Source organism: Rutidosis leptorrhynchoides, chromosome 1 (assembly GCF_046630445.1).
Source record: "Rutidosis leptorrhynchoides isolate AG116_Rl617_1_P2 chromosome 1, CSIRO_AGI_Rlap_v1, whole genome shotgun sequence".
Taxonomy (NCBI): Eukaryota; Viridiplantae; Streptophyta; class Magnoliopsida; order Asterales; family Asteraceae; genus Rutidosis; species Rutidosis leptorrhynchoides.
In genome coordinates, this window is record NC_092333.1 from 33,058,601 (window position 1) to 33,084,464 (window position 25,864).

General features: G+C 34.4%; 1 pseudogene; it reads right to left on the minus strand.

The window, feature by feature from the left end:
* Positions 1 to 4,526: 4,526 nt before the first annotated feature.
* Positions 4,527 to 9,383, minus strand: LOC139855663 (protein FAR1-RELATED SEQUENCE 5-like; annotated as a pseudogene).
* Between the last annotated feature and the right edge of the window lie 16,481 nt (positions 9,384 to 25,864).

Genomic DNA, 25,864 nt, shown 5'->3' on the forward strand with positions numbered 1-25,864 from the left:
TGTTTTGACATATCATATCGACCCATGTGTATATATTATTTGGAACAACCATAGACACTCTATATGCAGTAATGAGGGAGTTAGCTATACAGGGTTGAGGTTGATTCCAAAAAATATATATACTTTGAGTTGTGATCTAGCCTGAGACGTGTATACACCGGGTCGTGGATTGATTCAAGATAATATATATCAATTTTTTTTTCTGTACATCTAACGTTGGACAACTAGTTGTAGGTTACTAACGAGGACAGCTGACTTAATAAACTTAAAACATCAAAATGTATTAAAAGTGTTGTAAATATATTTTGAATATACTTTGATATATATGTACATATTTGTTATAGGTTCGTGAATCGACCAGTGGCCAAGTCTTACTTCCCGACGAAGTAAAAATCTGTGAAAGTGAGTTATAGTCCTACTTTTAAAATCTAATATTTTTGGGATGAGAATACATGCAGGTTTTATAAATGATTTACAAAATAGACACAAGTACGTGAAACTACATTCTATGGTTGAATTATCGAAATCGAATATGCCCCTTTTTATTAAGTCTGGTAATCTAAGAATTAGGGAACAGACACCCTAATTGACGCGAATCCTAAAGATAGATCTATTGGGTCTAACAAACCCCATCCAAAGTACCGGATGCTTTAGTACTTCGAAATTTATATCATATCCGAAGGGTGTCCCGAAATGATGGGGATATTCTTATATATGCATCTTGTTAATGTCGGTTACCCGGTATTCACCATATGAATGATTTTTATCTCTATGTATGGGATGTGTATTGAAATATGAAATCTTGTGGTCTATTGTTACGATTTGATATATATAGGTTAAACCTATAACTCACCAACATTTTTGTTGACGTTTAAAGCATGTTTATTCTCAGGTGAATACTAAGAGCTTCCGCTGTTGCATACTAAAATAAGGACAAGATTTGGAGTCCATGTTTGTATGATATTGTGTAAAAACTGCATTCAAGAAACATATGTCGATGTAATATATTTCTATTGTAAACCATTATGTAATGGTCGTGTGTAAACAGTATATTTTAGATTATCATTATTTGATAATCTACGTAATGCTTTTGAAACCTTTATTGATAAAATAAAGGTTATGGTTGTTTTAAAAATGAATGCAGTCTTTGAAAAAACGTCTCATATAGAGGTCAAAACCTCGCAACGAAATCAATTAATATGGAACGTTTATAATCAATATGAACGGGACATTTCATAAACGGTCAGAATTATAGTTTTTTTTTTTATCTTTTTATTGTAATTTTGTGGTCAAACTACTTTTAAAACTATTTCAAATTAACAAAGTACTTATGTAGTTTAATACATTTATGTATGATACAAATGTTACATTTGTAATTGTCATGTACGTTTAAGCTTTATCAATATATAAAATAACTAAATATGTAATGTTATCTATAGAATTGTAATACTTGCGTATGGCTAACCCTTGTAATATTTGTACAAAGGTTATCTGAAGCATACTGAAACATCCAATTGAAAGAAGTGATTTGTGCTAGTTAAAATGCCTTAGTACTTTTCTAAATCATGCTCTGGATAATCTATATATAGAGTGTGTCAAATGTTGTTTTTTAAAAGTTTATGGTGAGTGTGTAAACCTAGTTAAAATTGTGAACTTATAGCCCACTTGGGAGTTTGTTCATGTGTACAAGTTTTATGCTAAATTGTGAGAGTGTTGGTAGTGAAAAGATAGTGAAATTATAGTCAAAATAATGAAAAGTCATTTTAATGACTATTTGGACACTTGACCCGTTTGGGTCAAAAAGTGTCAATTTAGGTAATGACCAGTATGGACACGTCCACTACAGCGAGTTATGCATGTTTGCAAAATTTGGTGTTTTAAAAACGTGTTTTGTTCATGATTCGGTGAAAATGAGAACTTATGACCCATTTGGGTCATAAAGGCTAATTTTGACCCGTTTGCACAATTTTTAGAAACAGAAGTCACCAACACACCTAAAATGTCATTTTCAAGTTGTGACACGAATTTGGTTAGCTAAGGTTAGCTGCATTAAAATTTGAATCGTCAACATAAAGTTTTAGTATTTTAGTAAAAATGTCAAAAATGACTCTCGTGTCTACTTTGAGGGCTTGTAATTTTCAATATATCTAAAGTATTGATGGGGTTTTCATATGAGTGTTGGGTGCACGTAGTTCATTTATGGTAAAACTATTATAATAACAGTAACATTGTAGTGATAAATAAGTGTTAGTGTACTTACGCTTCTAGTGATTGATGATACCTTCCACTTCCGGAAGTAGCAGTAAGTAGCATCGCTAAAAGTTTAAGATCTCCAACATGTTGTACGCACCCCATATAGTCTGTGCATACAAAATTTAACACAATCAGATACTGAAATACAAAGTTAAGTGTGTTTAGCCATAACAATACTCAATAGTCAATAATCACCCCATCATGACCAAAACTTCTTGAATCGTCACCTAACCTACCCACTTTGACACTACTATATGAACACAAGTATTGGTACATTCTGTGTACCTGACTGTGCTAATTCATTAATACATAAAAGGTTAAATATTGTCAATAACACAAAATGAGATACAAAACTTATCAATAAAATCATGTATAACCAACTTTAAAACAACAATATTTAAGTCCATTGTTCATATTGTTTTTCCCTTTTACATATGATCTAACAATAATGTTATTTAAAACAAAAATGGTCATAAAGGTATTAGTTGATAAGTTAGTGCATGAGCATTACAAAGAGGTGAAAGACTTACTTTTTCTCTGTAATTAGCTTCAACAACCCTGCAATTTCATGAATCATTTGATTATTATAAAAAACACGATTGTAACAGATATATGCTATTTCTAAAATAGATTGTAATCCTCCCAAAACAGATATATGCTATTTCTTCTAAAATAGATTGTAACCCTCCCATCCGCATAGAATCAGATTACCAATCAAACACTTAACCCCTTAATAACTTTTATGTTTCTCTTTTTCTCCATTGCCCACTTTCAATTCGGATAAGATCAGCTAATAAGCATAAATGGAACACAAATAATCATATCCCCTAATTAGCTACATATATTTTAAAAAAAAATCCCTGAAAAATTTGTTGCAACTAAAGTCAAGATATCATTTCTTACAGAAAAAATATAAAATAATAATTATCGCAGAATTATTGAGAAAAAGATATACATAATAAGATTTAAAATATAATATAACACAGTTTAATATAATATAAAATAAATAAAAACTAACGAATGAAGATGAATGCAAAGTATTGTGTGAATTAAAAACTTGGAATGATGCAATTAAAGGAATAACGAATGTTAATTTACTAAACCAGACTTGAATGGCATACCTGAGATTCAATTTAGGGCAAAAATGAGATTCGATTTAGGGCATAACTGAGAATATATTTAGGGCAAAATTGGTGTCTGAATTGAGGAACAAAGCATAAAACCCGTGGAGATAGAAAGTAAATGAATCGATCGTAAGTTGAACCAAATGAATGAATTTATTAGGGTTGTTGCGCAACACAACATTTGTATGATGACGGAAAATGGATCGGAAATGATGTGTTCGAACTGAATCGTATGAGACCAATTTCAACGCGTAAATTCCAAACTTATACCAATCGATTTGTAAAAATCTGATTATTAATACTATGATGTTCCCATATGATTTTGATGCTGAAGGTCTGTAAAAACGGCGTGATTTTGTGTTCTGGATATGTGAAATTTGAAGGAGAGAGAGATTGTAGTACATGAACGAATGAAATAATGAGAAAGTTTGTCTAGGACACGTGTTTTGCTGTTGTTTTTTTGTGGAAATAAAAAATAAATAAAACAAAATCAGTGGGGGTAGGACACGTGTAAGTTTGGAAGTGGGGTAGCTAATGGTCTGACACATCGGATTTGATGTTACGCTTTATGTGATGTAGGGGATATATATATATATATATATATATATATATATATATATATATATATATATATATATATATATATATATATATATATATATATATATATATATTTTCTCATATATATGAGAAAAGGGAATGTGTGGCTGTTCTATAGGCAAGTTAAGTATAGAACTCATTTACTATTGGTTACTACAATTTGTATTTTATATTATTAAAAAAAAATATAGATATACCATTTTGTTAAAAAGGAAACAAATAACCCGCTGTACCCTTCTCGACCCTTCAGTTTCCATTCTCAATTCTCATCTTCATTTTTATATCAATAATATTAAAATTCAAAGATGTTGTATGTACCACCATGAACGCCATCGTCATTTTTAACAACTGTATTCAAAATCAAACATCAAAGATGTTGCTGTATGTACACCCAAAAACATAACTTTTTAACAACAATCATCAAATAACTTTTAAACAACAATCATCCAAAACATAACGTTTAAACAACAATCATCCAAATCATAAGTTTTTTAACAACATTCATCCAAAACATAAGTTTTTTAACAACAATCATCCAAAACATAAATTTAGCAACAATCATCCAAAACATAAATTCTAACAAGAAACTTTAAAACATAAAAGTTTAGCAACATCTCCATATTTCGTTCAACCGCTTTTCCAGCTTCTTTTTTTCGCAAAGAATCTTCATACTGAAACAAAATAGAAAATACTTTAGAATACATAAATAAGATCATTGTAGAAATGAAAAAATTGTACAAGTTACCTTTTTAGTTGGTCACCCAGTGCGATAATGACCCAATTCTTTGCAATATGAACAAGTCTTCTTTTTCTTCTCTTCCATGGACGCTTTTATTAAGGTGGGTTTCCTAGGACGTCCTTTAGTAACAGTTGGAGCAAGCGGATCCCGAATAGTTATTTGAGGCATCATGTCGACGTGAGAAATCTTTTTACAAGAATCTTTGTACGTATTATCAAGCATTGTTTCCTTTTTGCAAATATACTGTTCTTCTATAAAATTTGACAACAAGCTATTTAGTTTTTTGATCTCAGATGGAGAATCTCTTGCCTTTTCGACTGCTTTGCTATAGTTTGAATGAACACACCATAAACCTATGGCACTAACTCCATTTTCACTATTTATATCTTCAAATCCAATGCTACAATTACCAACCTTGTACCTAGCATCAAGTGTCCACCTAGGCAAAATATAATGATCGGGAAGGACCAACATTTTTTTTCTTCATAACGTATAAAATATGCTTGCACAATATTTCATGTGTTTCAAACTTTGCGCATGAACAAACTGCATCCACCTTATTCAGGAAGCAAAAATTTACCATTCTCCAATATTTTTTTTCAACATTTAATTGACCAACCCTATAATAGGTTCTCTCTGGACTCTTACTTACAGTCTCTTGTATCCATCCTTCTTTAAAAACATCAAACATATTTCTTGTATATAATCTACCTACAAGATTAAAAGAAATCAATATATAATTTCATGTGCTTGCATTTGCGTTTACATATAGTTGACTATAATTAGAATAGTTACCTGCTTTTGCTTCTATAGGATGTACTGATGAATATATTGGCCTCGAGTTCATTGTTCGGAAGTCTTCATCTTCTTCAACGGCCCTTCGAGAATCAACAGCTTTATCGAATTGGATTATAAATTCGTTCAACATTGTTTTTGAATTAATATAACCATCGAAAAAAGAATGAATGCTCTCACTTCGTTGACTTGTTGTCATGCCAGGCAAAAAGACATCTTTAAAGAAAACTTTGACCCAGTGTTCTCTTTGCTTATACATCTCCACCATCCAGTTACTACTTCCAAGATTATACTTAGCACACAAAGTTTCCCATTGAGTTTCAAACTCTTCAACTGTATTACTATCTACCCATTTTTTATAAGATGACTGAAAATCACTATACCGGGCTTTAAATGGTCGAAGATGTTCTAACTCATGCCTATTGATATGCCACGAACAGTAGCGATGTCGAGTGTTAGGAAAAACTTTTGAAATTGCATTCACAATTGCTTTATCCTGATCGGTTATCATCGCAGTTGGATACTTGTCAAACATACATTTTAAGAAATTCTCAAAAAGCCATTGAAATGTCTCTTCTTTTTCATTTTCAAGCAAGGCACCACCAAAAAGAATGGATTGGCCATGATGATTCACCCCAACAAATGGAGCAAATGGCAGCTTAAATTTGTTGGTCATATACGTAACGTCAAACACGACAACATCTCCAAATTTTAAATATGCATCTCTTGATCTTCCATCAGCCCAGAATATGTTTCTAGGAGACCCATCATCAAACAAGTCTATTTCAAAATATTGATTAGTATCCACTTTCGATTTATCTTGAAGATGTTTGATTAGACCATAAAACTCCCTCCCTTTATACTGTTTCCGTTGCTCCGCCAAAACATCAACACATTGCTTTGAGGTAACATCAGCTTCATATGATGGTTTCTATTGGTTTATTTTGGCTAGTAGAAGATATGTTTATCCCACATTGGTGGGAGGAAGATGTGAGGGGTGAGTGACTTGGTTATATAAGAGGGGCTAAGTCTTCATTCCAAATCGCACCAATCAATACACTTTAAGTATTTGATTATTTATTTCTTTCTTACCCTTGTTTGAGAGTTGTATTAGTTAAATATTTTGGAGAGTGTAGTTGGCTTAAGAGAGTCGTCTATATCATTGTAACAATTTGTGATATAGTGTATTTCTCTCTTTGGGGGCCGGTGGTTTTTCTCCTGTTTTGGAGTTTCCACGTTAAATCTTGTGTTGTGTATTGTTCTTATTTCTTTACTATTATTGTTGGGCTGGGTGGTGGGAATTAGTGAGGCCGTAATTTCCCAACAACTGGTATCAGAGCGTCAGGTTTGACGGGGGTCTCGGTTATAGGAGTCGGAGTATGCTCTTTGGTTGCCACGGGAGTGGATCGTCCACATCAGAAACGAGTTCTATTGATCGTATAGGGTATCTGGTTAGACAATATTTTTTCTGATTCGTAGTAATAGTTGGATTTGTTAGTGGCGAGTTGTGGATTTCCGATTTAAAGGGTCCTGGCTACCTGCTACATCTTTTGGCTATTCGAAACGTGAACAAAATCAGAGAAAGTGTTGTCTATAGGATACGGATACGATGTGGAAGTTCAGTCCAATGAGGTTTAATGTAGAGAAATTTGATGGGATGATCAATTTTGGCTTATGGCAGGTTCAAGTCAAGGATGTGTTGATTCAGTCCGGTTTACACAAGGCTTTGAAGGGTAAACCCACCCTTGTTCCTGGCAGTGATTCTAGCAGTAAGTTCGATGGAGAAGAATGGGATGATATGGATTTGACGGAAGCAAGTGCGATTCGTTTGTGTCTTGCAAAGAACGTGCTTGCAAATGTGCACGGGTTATCAACGGCAAAGGAGCTTTGGGTTAAACTAGAGCAGTTGTACCAGGGCAAGGGCATCTCAAATCAGTTGTGTCTTAAAGAACAATTTCATACTCTGCGTATGGATGGGGGTTCAAAGATTTCAGATCATCTAAGTATTCTTAACAGTATTGTTTCAGAACTGGAGGCTATTGGAGTTAAAACGGATGATGAAGATAAAGCTTTGAGGTTGATATTATCTTTATCATCGTCTTATGAACACATGAAACCTATTTTGATGTATGGGAAGAAAACTCTGAAGTTTGAAGGCGTTACTAGCAAGCTCCTATCCGAGGAGAAAAGACTGGAAGGTAACGGGGTCTCGTCATCAGGAGATACGATAGTGTTGTGTTCGGATAGGCAGATGAGAAACTCTAGAAAGAATCTGACATGCTGGAAGTGCGGGAAGACTGGACATGTAAGGGTTAATTGTCCCGGTGGAGCTAATCCGGCAAATGGCTCCAAAGACGCTAACATTGTCTCCGTTGTTACGGAGAGTGACGAATTCCTCTGAAGTCACGTCATCCTCATGGTGTGTCCGCGCCACCGTGGAAAGGGATGTTCGTTAGCGGTTCCACAATTACACATGGGCATTGGTTTGGCGTTGATGCAGGCTGTGTGGTGGAAACTGATGTTGTAGCTGATGGGACTTTCGGGAAAGCCAAACAAGGAAGTTGCACCATAAAGTTTCAGCTGGTTGTTCAACAACATGTGCCGAGGTGAAATGCTTGGAATGTGATATTCTAAGTGCTATACTCTTAATGGTGGAGTATGATAATTCTTGTTAAGAGTTATGATTGTCTGTGATGACAATGATTGTCGGTTTAGACAATGTTCGATGAAGATGCAAGTTTTGTCTCTTGGGAGATAATGTCAACGGCATGAAGATGAGGATCTTGAAGTTGTCGTCGAGGAAGCGTCTACATCGGTTATCCTTGCAATGTGGAAGCATGGTTATCTTCTTCTATCCAAAAGGTGGAGATTTGTTGGTTTATTTTGGCTAGTAGAAGATATGTTTATCCCACATTGGTGGGAGGAAGATGTGAGGGGTGAGTGACTTGGTTATATAAGAGGGGCTAAGTCTTCATTCCAAATCGCACCAATCAATACACTTTAAGTATTTGATTATTTCTTTCTTTCTTACCCTTGTTTGAGAGTTGTATTAGTTAAATATTTTGGAGAGTGTAGTTGGCTTAAGAGAGTCGTCTATATCATTGTAACAATTTGTGATATAGTGTATTTCTCTCTTTGTGGGCCGGTGGTTTTTCTCCTGTTTTGGAGTTTCCACGTTAAATCTTGTGTTGTGTATTGTTCTTATTTCTTTACTATTATTGTTGAGCTGGGTGGTGGGAATTAGTGAGGCCGTAATTTCCCAACAGTTTCAACACATTTACAACCTTTTTTATTTGGGAAGGTCTTAACCCCGCCTGACCAAGTTCCAACATAATTGACTTGCAAACCATGTCCCGATGAAACTTACCGTGAGAACGATGTTTAATTACTTTAGTCGGAGTAGTAATCAGCTCATGATTGTGTGTATCGCTAAAAATATTAACAACCCATTTTGCATCTTTTGTCTTTGTAATCCGCAGTAGTGCTTCACAACCGGTCCTTAGTTCTCGACGTTTCACCGAATTCCCATTTGGTTTCTTAAAACCTTGTTTGTTGCATACATATAACTTCCGATAAGCTTCATTCGTTGTCTTATTTTTATAACTCCAATGTTTACGTATACCAAATCCGTGAAGGAAGGCATAACGATTATAAAACGAATAAGCGTCATCAGGTGTATTAAATACTTTTCCGATGATATCGTCATCATTAATTTCAGTTTCATCTACATTATGTCTAAGGTTCATATCGACATCATTTGGTATCTCGGTTTCGTTTTCGGAATCCGAATGGACAATATAACCATTTGTATCAATGTCATCAATGGAATGAGTTTCAAATGGATGATTTATTGACTGATTGACTATATCCATTACTGGAGAATAAACATAAACATGTAGATTAGAATTGCTAAAAAAAAGATGATTATACCTTAAGATAGAATGACGAGACGAGATGAGATGAGACGAGACTGACGTTCCAGATGTGCTACACTATTGAGTTTGATTTCGAATAGAATTGTTAAAAATTGACGATGGCGTTCATTGTAGAAACATACAGCAACATCTTTGATTTTAATATTATTATTATTATTGATATAAAATGAAGATGAGAATTGAGGATGGAAACTAAAGGGTCGAGAAAGGGTACAATCGGGTTAGTTGTTTTTTTTTTTTTTTTTTTTTTTTTTAGCAAAATGGTATATCTATATTTTTTTAATAATATAAAATATAAATTGTAGTAACCAATAGTATATGAGTTCTATACTTAACTTGCCTATAGAACAGCCACACATTCCCTTTTCTCTATATATATATATATATATATATGGGCAAGATCAATGGGGAAATAACCAATCGGGGTAAGCAATTTTTTTTTTTCCGTTTTTTGAAAAAACTTTGTTCACGAACATTATAGATTGGATGAAAATATGAACATTTAATAAAGACACTTTGGGATAAATGTTTTTATTTTGGCGGGAAAACGCTCGAAGAAGTAATATATAACAATTATCGTGTTTTTCGAGCGTATGTTGAGGTTTTAGATATTAAGGTTTATATATTAGGGTTTAGATATTAGGGTTTATAGGGTTTAGATATTAGGGTTTAGAAATTTAGGGTTTAGGGTTTAGATTTAGGGTTTAGATTTAGGATTTAGATTGAGTTTTTAACACGAACGGTTTAGAGTTTAGGGTTTAGGGTTTAGGGTTTAGGGTTTGGTGTTTTGGGTTTATGGAATAAACCCAAAACACCAAACACTAAACCCTAAACTCTAAATCAGGCTAAATTTTACTTCACAAAACATGAAAAAAAAAAAAAAAACGTTAACATTCTTCACGAACAATATTATCTCTAATGTTATTTTTGTCGATCGCTTCCCGCCAAAATAATAACATTCATAACGAAGTGTCTTTTTTAAATGTTCATATTTTCATCCAATCTATAATGTTCGTGAACAAAGTTTTTTCAAAAAACGAAAAAAAAAAAATTTGCTTCCCTCCGATTGGTTACTTCCCCATTGATCCTGCCCCTATATAGTGGTAGGATCAAGGGGTAAGCGGGGGGAAGCAAATTTTTTTTTGGGTTTGAGTCTTTGAGGTAAATTGTAGATTTTGGGTTTGCATACATGGTCTTTGGTAGTATTAATGTGAGATTGTTCCTTGATATTTTTGTATAGTTTGTTAAGGGAAGTGAACCCATGATGGAGCTAGTAGAAGAAGAGAAATCAGAAGCTACTGCTAAGCTTATTATGGGGAAATTAGAGTCTAATAAGAAATCTTTTATTTATCCAATGGAAGTATCAGTGGATTAACAAATACAAATAATGGGCATTTGTGTTGATTTACACTTTTCTGATGAGTTTCTAGTCGGATTTGATTATGAAGACCACTGTAAACTTGGATGGCCTCTAGATATATACTCTCTTATATCTACAGTTAGGAAGTATATATACTAACAAATATATATTGATCATTTCAAGCTAAATCTTGGGTTATCCGAATCTGCTCTGGAGGCTGCCATGGTGATGGACCTCGCTCGTGACTCCGTCCCTTATGAGATTCGAGCTAAACGTGGTCATGCTACTCATGCTCGTAGTGTTGCAGAAAGGGTAACGAAACATATTATATCGTTTCATTCGTACATATATTTAATTAGATATGTTGTGATGATTTTCAAATTTGTTATTCATGATCATTAATTTCCCACATATCTATTCAGTTGTTATGTGACAACTTCAATTTTGTAATGATGTACTAGTAATTTTGTAAATTTTTATACTGATATTAGGTACGTAGAACAACAATAAGCGAGAAGTTGAAGAAATTGCAAGATCTTGTCCCAAATATGGATAAGGTACACTTAAAAGATATGTTTTTTTACTTAAATGCATATACATACCAGTAATTATAGCGATTCAAAGTTCTTGTACAATCTAGCATAAACGGGCCTATTTTACCACCATGTGTCCATGTGTGGCATTGGAACAAGACCAATAACCATATATAATATTTATCTATTATTATCCCAAGATAGTCTAGTGGTTGTGGTATTCATATTGTTGGTGCATAATCCCGAGTTCTATTATGTAATACGTTCTATTAGTTTTGTATTTCGTATTTCAGTCATGTTTGAACATCGTCATTAATACTTCGTATGTGAATTGCTTAGTATAATGTCGTGAAATGGTTCAGAGCAGTTGGTTGGCTGCTCAGACCATCGACCGATGGTAGGGACCATCGGTCGAGGGACTCTCACCATCGGCCGTAGGTCTCAGACCACCGGCCGATGGTCACTGAAGATATATATATATACGGGTTTTGTGGTTTATTGTAAGGTTACACACCACAAACCCTTTAGCCGTCGTATAACTCTGTGTCTATCGTCCCAGACAAATCCCCAACCGAATACAAGGCTCTAGGCATCGATTATATCAACTAGTTGTTGGTTAGATTGATTCCGATAGTTAATTAAGTATTCGACTCGCCCTAGTTATCGTTTTCGCCGTTAATCTAGGTTAATACGTTTGATCTAAGGTCCCTAGTTCGTCTACAAAGTGGTATCAGAGCGTAGAGTTGCTGATCCAAACGTATTGGAGTCGATTTTATAGTTTTTTCTTGTTTTAGGGTTTTGGTCTAAACGGGTTTTCAATCAAAAGTTGAAATTTTTACGTTTAAATCTTGTGTTTTCGAGTCTATTATTGTTCAAGGGTGTTTTTCTGAGGTTTCTGTCGGTTTTGTTTAAGTCTAGAACGTCAGATTTGATCAAGATTGAAGTTTTTGTCGAAAAACCCTAGTCTTTTCTGCCCAGAATTCGTAAGAACTACCCTCGGCCGATCGTCCTAGACCATCGACCGTTCGTCACTACCATCGACCGTACGTCAGACACCATCGACCGATCGTCTATCAGTGAACCAGAGGACTGTCTTTCATAACTTAGAACCGTTTGTCTTAACCATCGGCCGTTCGTCTTTTGTCCACCGACCGATCGTCTTTTACTATCGGCCGACTGACTCTTCCATCGACCGAAGGTCCTTACACTAAGATTGTGATACTCAGTTTTCACCATCGGCCGTCAGTCTTAGACCTCCGACCGATTGTCACAGTCCTCCGACCGATCGTCTCGTCCTTCGGCCGATCCACTTTTGAGACAGAATCTTTTAATTGAACTTAAGTAATCTTAATCAATTCTAATCAGTCAAAATGTCTGACACTAATGAACATATGACAAATGAATACAACGCGTTAGTAATTGCACCTGGACTACAGAAACTGTTACTTAACGAAAGTGAATCTGGATCGACAAATAAAGTACCTCGACTTGACAATCTTAAAGACTTCTTGGACTGAAAAGTTAGGTTTGTTATTTACTTAAATGGTGTTGACTCTAGACTTTGGGAATGTATTGAGAATCCATTTGTTTGGCCTTGTGGAGGTGATGGTGAGCCCAAAGAAACTCAACAGTTTAGTCCTACAGAGCGTGAACAATATAATCTTGAGTGTAGATGTTATGCTCAGCTAACGCAGGCGTTGTCAAAAGACATTTTCCAGCAGTTCAAAAACCGTAACAAGACCGCGTATACTCTTTGGTTGGCTCTTCAATCTGCAACAGAGGGTACTGCTACTTATCGGGCAACAAAAGGTAAGGTCTTAAAGGATGAATGGAGGGTGTTTGCTGCTCTTCCTTCAGAGTCACTGGGCCAAACTTTGGAGAGATATCGTTTACTGGTAGCAGAGATGGCGGATTATGGGATTGATGTACCTGATGATAAGGCAGTCAGGGTGTTGAAAGATGGTCTTCCAGAAAAGTGGGACCATGAGATTGAAAAGATTCAGAACATGTACAGCACATCAGGTCGTACATTAACATTGACAGCTTTTACTTCTAAGTTGATGGAGAAGGATATTCAGGTAGATGCTAAGAGGAAGAGACTTGGTTCGATAGTTGCTTCTGCATCCACTTTAGCTTCATCTTCTGGTCATGCTCCATTACAAACAGCCTACACTACAGCAAATGCTTCTCAAATGTCTGCTCCACAATCCCAGTCTGGCTACTTTAATGTTAAATCACAAGCTCAGACTCAGAATTCTCCTTCTCATCAGACTCAGACTCAGACTCCTGTGTTTCAAACTGAGAATATCAAGAAGAGACCCATCGAATCAATTCAGGAAGATATGGCATTGGCAGCTATTGTTGTTAATTCATACAACGATATGATTAGTGGACAAGTGATTAATAGTCATCTTGAAAATGAAGACTATGATCAGATTGATGAGGACGATATTGAAAGGATGGATATACTTTATTGCATGGGTATCATTGTTAGGCGGGCTAGGAAGTACTTGAAGAAAACCGGATAGAGGTCTTTGAGTTTAAATCGAGATTCGAAGTTTGGTTTTGATATGTCAAAGGTTAGGTGCTTCAATTGTGATGAGCTTGGTCATTTTAAGAAGACTTGCACGAGGCCACCCAAGACTGGTTTTTCTAATCCCTTTCACAATACAACCATTTCAGTTACTCCACAACATGTTATTGTTGAGAAAGAATCTTCGGGGTCTACTCAATCTAAGGCCTTGACGACCACGTATGCTGATGAAGTGTGTGACTGGTCCATCACGGCAGATACGCATCAAGCTAATGTTGTGTTTGTAGGTAGAACTGAAGCTGAAATTGAAGAAGAAAGAATTGCTAGGATAAATGTGAAATGTCCCGTTCTTATTGATTAAAAACGTTCCATAATTAATTGATTTCGTTGCGAGGTTTTGACCTCTATATGAGACGTTTTTCAAAGACTGCATTCATTTTAAAACAAACCATAACCTTTATTTCATCAATAAAGGTTTAAAAAAAGCTTTACGTAGATTATCAAATAATGATAATCTAAAATATCCTATTTACACACAACCATTACATAATGGTTTACAATACAAATATGTTACAACAAAATAAGTTTCTTGAATGCAGTTTTTACACAATATCATACAAGCATGGACTCCAAATCTCGTCCTTATTTAAGTATGCGACAGCGGAAGCTCTTAATAATCACCTGAGAATAAACATGCTTAAAACGTCAACAAAAATGTTGGTGAGTTATAGGTTTAACCTATATATATCAAATCATAATAATAGACCACAAGATTTCATATTTCAATACACATCCCATACATAGAGATAAAAATCATTCATATGGTGAACACCTGATAACCAACATTAACAAGATGCATATATAAGAATATCCCCATCATTCCGGGACACCCTTCGGATATGATATAAATTTCGAAGTACTAAAGCATCCGGTACTTTGGATGGGGTTTGTTAGGCCCAATAGATCTATCTTTAGGATTCGCGTCAATTAGGGTGTCTGTTCCCAAATTCTTAGATTACCAGACTTAATAAAAAGGGGCATATTCGATTTTGATAATTCAACCATAGAATGTAGTTTCACGTACTTGTGTCTATTTTGTAAATCATTTATAAAACCTGCATGTATTCTCATCCCAAAAATATTAGATTTTAAAAGTGGGACTATAACTCACTTTCACAGATTTTTACTTCGTCGGGAAGTAAGACTTGGCCACTGGTTGATTCACGAACCTATAACAATATATACATATATATCAAAGTATGTTCAAAATATATTTACAACACTTTTAATATATTTTGATGTTTTAAGTTTATTAAGTCAGCTGTCCTCGTTAGTAACCTACAACTAGTTGTCCACAGTTAGATGTACAGAAATAAATCGATAAATATTATCTTGAATCAATCCACGACCCAGTGTATACGTATCTCAGTATTGATCACAACTCAAACTAAATATATTTTGGAATCAACCTCAACCCTGTATAGCTAACTCCAACATTCACATATAGAGTGTCTATGGTTGTTCCGAAATATATATATATGTGTCGACATGATAGGTCGAAACATTGTATACGTGTCTATGGTATCTCAAGATTACATAATATACAATACAAGTTGATTAAGTTATGGTTGGAATAGATTTGTTACCAATTTTCACGTAGCTAAAATGAGAAAAATTATCCAATCTTGTTTTACCCATAACTTCTTCATTTTAAATCCGTTTTGAGTGAATCAAATTGCTATGGTTTCATATTGAACTCTATTTTATGAATCTAAACAGAAAAAGTATAGGTTTATAGTCAGAAAAATAAGTTACAAGTCGTTTTTGTAAAGGTAGTCATTTCAGTCGAAAGAACGACGTCTAGATGACCATTTTAGAAAACATACTTCCACTTTGAGTTTAACCATAATTTTTGGATATAGTTTCATGTTCATAATAAAAATCATTTTCTCAGAATAACATCTTTTAAATCAAAGTTTATCATAGTTTTTAATTAACTAACCCAAAACAGCCCGCGGTGTTACTACGACGGCGTAAATCCGGTTTTACGGTGTTTTTCGTGTTTCCAGGTTTTAAATCATTAAGTTAGCATATAATATAGATATAGAACATGTGTTTAGTTGATTTTAAAAGTCAAGTTAGAAGGATTAACTTTTGTTTGCGAACAAGTTTAGAATTAACTAAACTATGTTCTAGTGATTACAAGTTTAAACCTTCGAATAAGATAGCTTTATATGTATGAATCGAATGATGTTATGAACATCATTACTACCTTAAGTTCCTTGGATAAACCTACTGGAAAAGATAAAAATAGATCTAGCTTCAACGGATCTTTGGATGGCTCGAAGTTCTTGAAGCAGAATCATGACACGAAAACAAGTTCAAGTAAGATCATCACTTGAAATAAGATTGTTATAGTTATAGAAATTGAACCAAAGTTTGAATATGATTATTACCTTGTATTAGAATGATAACCTAATGTAAGAAACAAAGATTTCTTGAGGTTGGATGATCACCTTACAAGATTGGAAGTGAGCTAGCAAACTTGAAAGTATTCTTGATTTTATGTAACTAGAACTTGTAGAATTTATGAAGAACACTTAGAACTTGAAGATAGAACTTGAGAGAGATCAATTAGATGAAGAAAATTGAAGAATGAAAGTGTTTGTAGGTGTTTTTGGTCGTTGGTGTATGGATTAGATATAAAGGATATGTAATTTTGTTTTCATGTAAATAAGTCATGAATGATTACTCATATTTTTGTAATTTTATGAGATATTTCATGCTAGTTGCCAAATGATGGTTCCCACATGTGTTAGGTGACTCACATGGGCTGCTAAGAGCTGATCATTGGAGTGTATATACCAATAGTACATACATCTAAAAGCTGTGTATTGTACGAGTACGAATACGGGTGCATACGAGTAGAATTGTTGATGAAACTGAACGAGGATGTAATTGTAAGCATTTTTGTTAAGTAGAAGTATTTTGATAAGTGTCTTGAAGTCTTTCAAAAGTGTATGAATACATATTAAAACACTACATGTATATACATTTTAACTGAGTCGTTAAGTCATCGTTAGTCGTTACATGTAAGTGTTGTTTTGAAACCTTTAGGTTAACGATCTTGTTAAATGTTGTTAACCCAATGTTTATAATATCAAATGAGATTTTAAATTATTATATTATCATGATATTATCATGTATGAATATCTCTTAATATGATATATATCCATTAAATGTCTTTACAACGATAATCGTTACATATATGTCTCGTTTAAAAATCATTAAGTTAGTAGTCTTGTTTTTACATATGTAGTTCATTGTTAATATACTTAATGATATGTTTACTTATCATAGTATCATATTAACTATATATATATATATATATATATATATATATATATATATATATATATATATATATATATATATATATATATATATATATATATATATATCCATATATATGTCATCATATAGTTTTTACAAGTTTTAACGTTCGTGAATCACCGGTCAACTTGGGAGGTCAATTGTCTATATGAAACATATTTCAATTAATCAAGTCTTAACAAGTTTGATTGCTTAACATGTTGGAAACATTTAATCATGTAAATATCAATCTCAATTAATATATATAAACATGGAAAAGTTCGGGTCACTACAGTACCTACCCGTTAAATAAATTTCGTCCCGAAATTTTAAGCTGTTGAAGGTGTTGACGAATCTTCTGGAAATAGATGCGGGTATTTCTTCTTCATCTGATCTTCACGCTCCCAGGTGAACTCGGGTCCTCTACAAGCATTCCATCGAACCTTAACAATTGGTATCTTGTTTTGCTTAAGTCTTTTAACCTCACGATCCATTATTTCGACGGGTTCTTCGATGAATTGAAGTTTTTCGTTGATTTGGATTTCATCTAACGGAATAGTGAGATCTTATTTAGCAAAACATTTCTTCAAATTCGAGACGTGGAAAGTGTTATGTACAGCCGCGAGTTGTTGAGGTAACTCAAGTCGGTAAGCTACTGGTCCGACACGATCAATAATCTTGAATGGTCCAATATCCTTGGATTTAATTTCCCTCGTTTACCAAATTGAACAACGCCTTTCCAAGGTGCAACTTTAAGCATGACCATCTCTCCAATTTCAAATTCTATATCTTTTCTTTTAATGTCAGCGTAGCTCTTTTGTCGACTTTGGGCGGTTTTCAACCATTGTTGAATTTGGATGATCTTCTCGGTAGTTTCTTGTATAATCTCCGGACCCGTAATCTGTCTATCCCTAACTTCACTCCAACAAATCGGAGACCTGCACTTTCTACCATAAAGTGCTTCAAACGGCGACATCTCAATGCTTGAATGGTAGCTGTTGTTGTAGGAAAATTCTGCTAACGGTAGATGTCGATCCCAACTGTTTCCGAAATCAATAACACATGCTCGTAGCATGTCTTCAAGCGTTTGTATCGTCCTTTCGCTCTGCCCATCAGTTTGTGGATGATAGGCAGTACTCATGTCTAGACGAGTTCCTAATGCTTGATGTAATGTCTGCCAGAGTCTTGAAATAAATCTGTCATCCCTATCAGAGATAATAGAGATATGTATTCCATGTCTGGAGACGACTTCCTTCAAATACAGTCGTGCTAACTTCTCCATCTTGTCATCTTCTCTTATTGGCAGGAAGTGTACTGATTTGGTGAGACGATCAACTATTACCCAAATAGTATCAAAACCACTTGCAGTCCTTGGCAATTTAGTGATGAAATCCATGGTAATGTTTTCCCATTTCCATTCCGGGATTTCGGGTTGTTGAAGTAGACCTGATGGTTTCTGATGCTCAGCTTTGACCTTAGAACACGTCAAACATTCTCCTACGTATTTAGCAACATCGGCTTTCATACCCGGCCACCAAAAATGTTTCTTGAGATCCTTGTACATCTTCCCCGTTCCAGGATGTATTGAGTATCTGGTTTTATGAGCTTCTCTAAGTACCATTTCTCTCATATCTCCAAATTTTGGTACCCAAATCCTTTCAGCCCTATACCGGGTTCCGTCTTCCCGAATATTAAGATGCTTCTTCGATCCTTTGGGTATTTCATCCTTTAAATTTCCCTCTTTTAAAACTCCTTGTTGCGCCTCCTTTATTTGAGTAGTAAGGTTATTATGAATCATTATATTCATAGATTTTACTCGAATGGGTTCTCTGTCCTTCCTGCTCAAGGCATCGGCTACCACATTTGCCTTCCCCGGGTGGTAACGAATCTCAAAGTCGTAATCATTCAATAATTCAATCCACCTACGCTGCCTCATATTCAGTTGTTTCTGATTAAATATGTGTTGAAGACTTTTGTAGTCGGTATATATAATACTTTTGACCCCATATAAGTAGTGCCTCCAAGTCTTTAATGCAAAAACAACCGCGCCTAATTCCAAATCATGCGTCGTATAATTTTGTTCGTGAATCTTCAATTGTCTAGACGCATAAGCAATCACCTTCGTTCGTTGCATTAATACACAACCGAGACCTTGCTTTGATGCGTCACAATAAATCACAAAATCATCATTCCCTTCAGGCAATGACAATATAGGTGCCATAGTTAGCTTTTTCTTCAATAACTGAAACGCTTTCTCTTGTTCATCATTCCATTCAAATTTCTTCCCTTTATGCGTTAATGCAGTCAAGGGTTTTGCTATTCTAGAAAAGTCTTGGATGAACCTTCTGTAGTAACCGGCTAGTCCTAAAAACTGGCGTATGTGTTTTGGAGTTTACTGTAGTGACCCGAACTTTTCCATGTTTATATATATTAACTGAGATTGATATTTACATGATTAAATGTTTCCAACATGTTAAGAAATCAAACTTGTTAAGACTTGATTAATTGAAATAGGTTTCATATAGACAATTGACCACCCAAGTTGACCGGTGATTCACGAACGTTAAAACTTGTAAAAACTATATGATGACATATATATGGTTATATATATAGTTAACATGATATTATGATAAGTAAACATATCATTAATTATATTAACAATGAACTACATATGTAAAAACAAGACTACTAACTTAATGATTTTGAAACGAGACATATATGTAATGATTATCGTTGTAACGACATTTAATGTATATATATCATATTAAGAGATATTCGTACATCATAATATCATGATAATATAATAATTTAAAATCTCTTTTGATATTATAAACATTGGGTTAACAACATTTAATAAGATCGTTAACCTAAAGGTTTCAAAACAACATTTACATGTAACGATTAACGATGACTTAACGACTCAGTTAAAATGTATATACATGTAGTGTTTTAATATGTATTCATACACTTTTGAAAGACTTCAAGACACTTATAAAAATACTTCTACTTAACAAAAATGCTTACAATTACATCCTCGTTCAGTTTCATCAACAATTCTACTCGTATGCACCCGTATTCGTACTCGTACAATACACAGCTTTTAGATGTATGTACTATTGGTATATACACTCCAATGATCAGCTCTTAGCAGCCCATGTGAGTCACCTAACACATGTGGGAACCATCATTTGGCAACTAGCATGAAATATCTCATAAAATTACAAAAATATGAGTAATCATTCATGACTTATTTACATGAAAACAAAATTACATATCCTTTATATCTAATCCATACACCAACGACCAAAAACACCTAAAAACACTTTCATTCTTCAATTTTCTTCATCTAATTGATCTCTCTCAAGTTCTATCTTCAAGTTCTAAGTGTTCTTCATAAATTCCAAAAGTTCTAGTTTCATAAAATCAAGAATACTTTCAAGTTTGCTAGCTCACTTCCAATCTTGTAAGGTGATCATCCAACCTCAAGAAATCTTTGTTTCTTACAGTAGGTTATCATTCTAATACAAGGTAATAATCATATTCAAACTTTGGTTCAATTTCTATAACTATAACAATCTTATTTCAAGTGATGATCTTACTTGAACTTGTTTTCGTGTCATGATTCTGCTTCAAGAACTTCGAGCCATCCAAGGATCCATTGAAGCTAGATCCATTTTTCTCTTTTCCAGTAGGTTTATCCAAGGAACTTAAGGTAGTAATGATGTTCATAACATCATTCAATTCATACATATAAAGCTATCTTATTCGAAGGTTTAAACTTGTAATCACTAGAACATAGTTTAGTTAATTCTAAACTTGTTCGCAAACAAAAATTAATCCTTCTAACTTGACTTTTAAAATCAACTAAACACATGTTCTATATCTATATGATATGCTAACTTAATGATTTAAAACCTGGAAACACGAAAAACACCGTAAAACCGGATTTACGCCGTCGTAGTAACACCGCGGGCTGTTTTGGGTTAGTTAATTAAAAACTATGATAAACTTTGATTTAAAAGTTGTTATTCTGAGAAAATTATTTTTATTATGAACATGAAACTATATCCAAAAATTATGGTTAAACTCAAAGTGGAAGTATGTTTTCTAAAATGGTCATCTAGACGTCGTTCTTTCGACTGAAATGACTACCTTTACAAAAACGACTTGTAACTTATTTTTCTGACTATAAACCTATACTTTTTCTGTTTAGATTCATAAAATAGAGTTCAATATGAAACCATAGCAATTTGATTCACTCAAAACGGATTTAAAATGAAGAAGTTATGGGTAAAACAAGATTGGATAATTTTTCTCATTTTAGCTACGTGAAAATTGGTAACAAATCTATTCCAACCATAACTTAATCAACTTGTATTGTATATTATGTAATCTTGAGATACCATAGACACGTATACAATGTTTCGACCTATCATGTCGACACATATATATATATTTCGGAACAACCATAGACACTCTATATGTGAATGTTGGAGTTAGCTATACAGGGTTGAGGTTGATTCCAAAATATATTTAGTTTGAGTTGTGATCAATACTGAGATACGTATACACTGGGTCGTGGATTGATTCAAGATAATATTTATCGATTTATTTCTGTACATCTAACTGTGGACAACTAGTTGTAGGTTACTAACGAGGACAGCTGACTTAATAAACTTAAAACATCAAAATATATTAAAAGTGTTGTAAATATATTTTGAACATACTTTGATATATATGTATATATTGTTATAGGTTCGTGAATCAACCAGTGGCCAAGTCTTACTTCCCGACGAAGTAAAAATCTGTGAAAGTGAGTTATAGTCCCACTTTTAAAATCTAATATTTTTGGGATGAGAATACATGCAGGTTTTATAAATGATTTACAAAATAGACACAAGTACGTGAAACTACATTCTATGGTTGAATTATCAAAATCGAATATGCCCCTTTTTATTAAGTCTGGTAATCTAAGAATTTGGGAACAGACACCCTAATTGACGCGAATCCTAAAGATAGATCTATTGGGCCTAACAAACCCCATCCAAAGTACCGGATGCTTTAGTACTTCGAAATTTATATCATATCCGAAGGGTGTCCCGGAATGATGGGGATATTCTTATATATGCATCTTGTTAATGTCGGTTACCAGGTGTTCACCATATGAATGACTTTTATCTCTATGTATGGGATGTGTATTGAAATATGAAATCTTGTGGTCTATTATTATGATTTGATATATATATAGGTTAAACCTATAACTCACCAACATTTTTGTTGACGTTTTAAGCATGTTTATTCTCAGGTGATTATTAAGAGCTTCCGCTGTTGCATACTTAAATAAGGACGAGATTTGGAGTCCATGCTTGTATGATATTGTGTAAAAACTGCATTCAAGAAACTTATTTTGTTGTAACATATTTGTATTGTAAACCATTATGTAATGGTCGTGTGTAAACAGGATATTTTAGATTATCATTATTTGATAATCTACGTAAAGCTTTTTAAACCTTTATTTATGAAATAAAGGTTATGGTTTGTTTTAAAAATGAATGCAGTCTTTGAAAAAACGTCTCATATAGAGGTCAAAACCTCGCAACGAAATCAATTAATATGGAACGTTTTTAATCAATAAGAACGGGACATTTCAGTTGGTATCCGAGCGATGGTCTTAGAGAACCAGAATTTTGCATTAGTGTGTCTTATCGAGTTTGTTAGGATGCATTAGTGAGTCTGGACTTCGACCGTGTTTACTTGAAAAATGATTGCTTAACAAATTTTGTTGGAAACTATATATTTTTAACATGTGAATATTATGTGATATATTAATCTCTTAACGCGTTTGATATTATGTGATAGATGTCTACCTCTAGAACAAGTCCCATTGACTCACCTAATAATAATGAAGAGTCAAATGTAAATTGGAATGATTCGTGGACTGATTCACAAGTTCCCGAAGAGGAACCGGAAGAAGCGTCGGAACCGGAAGAAGAATCGGAACCGGAAGAAGAATCGGAACCGGATGAAGAAATAGAACCGGTGGGGGAAATAATAAAACGGTTAAGTAAAAGAAAATCCTCAACCAACCGACCAAGGTTAATTATGGTCAATGGTGTTTCCGCCAAGGAAGCAAAATATTGGGAGGATTACCAATTCTCCGATGAATCAGATTCCGACGAGAATTCCGATGATGTTATAGAAATTACCCCAACTGAATTTAAAAAGGCAAAAGAAAATAATAAGGGAAAGGGCATAAAAATAGAGAAATCTAATTCCAACCCCGATGAACTGTATATGTATCGTCAACCCCCGAAGTCCTTAAGTTGTAACAATGACCCGGGAACCTCTAAACCACCAGGTTTTTCTAAACCAATGTGGATAACGACGGCTCGTATTAGGGGAACATCATATATCCCTAGAAACTTGGCAAAACGAACCAAAATCGAAGAAGAAGAAATGAACGAGTCGGAATAAGATAGTTGTATTCGTGTGGTGTAATATATGTAATATAGTGTTCTTATGCTTTATGATATATGTAAAAATTGCTTGTATTAATATGTATTTTTTTTATGAATCTAACTCTTGTCTATTTTATAGTTCAAAAACACAAAATGGATAGAAAACCCAATATTTTAAGAGACTTACCCGGAGACATGATTGATGAAATCTTGTCTAGAGTCGGCCAGAATTCCTCGGCACAACTATTTAAGGCGAGATCAGTTTGTAAGACATTCGAAGAACGTTCCAAGAATGTCTTGGTTTATAAGAGACTTTCGTTTGAAAGATGGGGGATATCACATTGGGAAACCCATAAGTTACGATGTGTTTACTTTGACGCATATATTGCGGGGAACCCAAATGCTATTTTACGCAACGGGTTAAGAAATTATTTTGACTCAATATATCCGAATATTGGACTTCGTGATTTAGAAAAAGCGGTTAACATGCAACATAAAGAAGCATGTTATGCTTACGGATTAGTAATGTTCGCTTCTCACCAAAGTGAGAACAAGAACATCGGGCTACAACTATTAAACAAAACATTTCCACAAGTGACGGAGTCGGTAATTGGGGTAAGAAATGAGGTTTTTATATTATTACGGGACTGTTGGACATTACGTAACCCTCGTCCCTTTGACGACGTTACAACACGCTGTCTTATCAACGGCCATAACGGTTATGTTCCACAAGACCAAGGATGGGAAGTAATCCTAGTAAAACCAGAATGCATGACTTGTTTATGGACGTATGAATTACGTGTCTTTATTGCCTTTGCTGAACGACTTGTGTACTAGCTAGAATTATCTTCACAACCATCTTGTATCAAATTTATTGTGTGCTATATTTCATGCTATATGTAAAATAAGCGGTATTGTAAGTTTGTAAAATATTGTGTAAAAGTTTGAACGCGAAATATTATTATAATCAGTTTTTCATATAGAATTGTAGTAGTTGAATTGTATATTAGCTACTAAGTATGAACTTAACGGGTAGGTACTACCCGAATTTAAACTTATAAAACGCTAATATGAAGAAAAAGCTTTTATAAATGAGTTCATATTATGCTACGAAATACTATTAACTACTCTTAATATTCTGTATGATTAACTTGTTCCATTTAACTATTTTGAAGGAAATGGCACCGACTACTCGACACACCGTGAATATGAATGAAGAGGAATTCCGTACTTTTCTAGCTTCAAACATAGCCGCAGTACAGGCTGCGCTACATACCAACAATAACCTTGGATCTAGCAGTACAGGAAATCGTGTAGGATGCACCTACAAAGAATTCACTGCCTGCAAACCTTTGGAATTTGATGGAACCGAAGGACCGATCGGATTGAAACGGTGGACCGAGAAGGTCGAATCGGTGTTTGCCATAAGTAAGTGTACTGAAGAGGACAAAGTGAAGTACGCTACGCATACCTTCACAGGTTCTGCGTTAACATAGTGGAATACCTATCTAGAGCAAGTGGGACAAGACGATGCGTACGCACTACCGTGGTCAGCATTCAAGCACTTGATGAACGAGAAGTACCGTCCCAGAACCGAGGTCAATAAGCTCAAGACAGAACTTAGAGGGTTACGAACCCAAGGATTTGATATTACCACGTACGAAAGACGATTCACAGAATTGTGCCTATTGTGTCCGGGAGCATTCGAAGATGAGGAAGAGAAGATCGACGCGTTTGTGAAAGGATTACCGGAAAGAATCCAAGAAGATATAAGTTCACACGAGCCCGCCTCCATACAACAGGCATGTAGAATGGCTCACAAACTAGTGAACCAGATTGAAGAAAGAATTAAAGAACAGACTGCTGAAGAGGCCAATGTGAATCAAGTCAAAAGAAAGTGGGAGGAAAATGGTGATAAGAATCACCAATACAACAACAACAACAATCGCAACATCAATCGCAACTACAACAAACGGCTCAACAACAACAACAACAACAACAACAACAACAACAACAACAACAGCAACTACAACAATCATCCCAACAACAATAATAACCGCAACAACAACAACAATCAGAAGCAGCTATGCCAAAGGTGTGAAAAGTATCACTCGGGGTTCTGCACCAAATTTTGCAACAAGTGTAAAAGAAATGGTCATAGC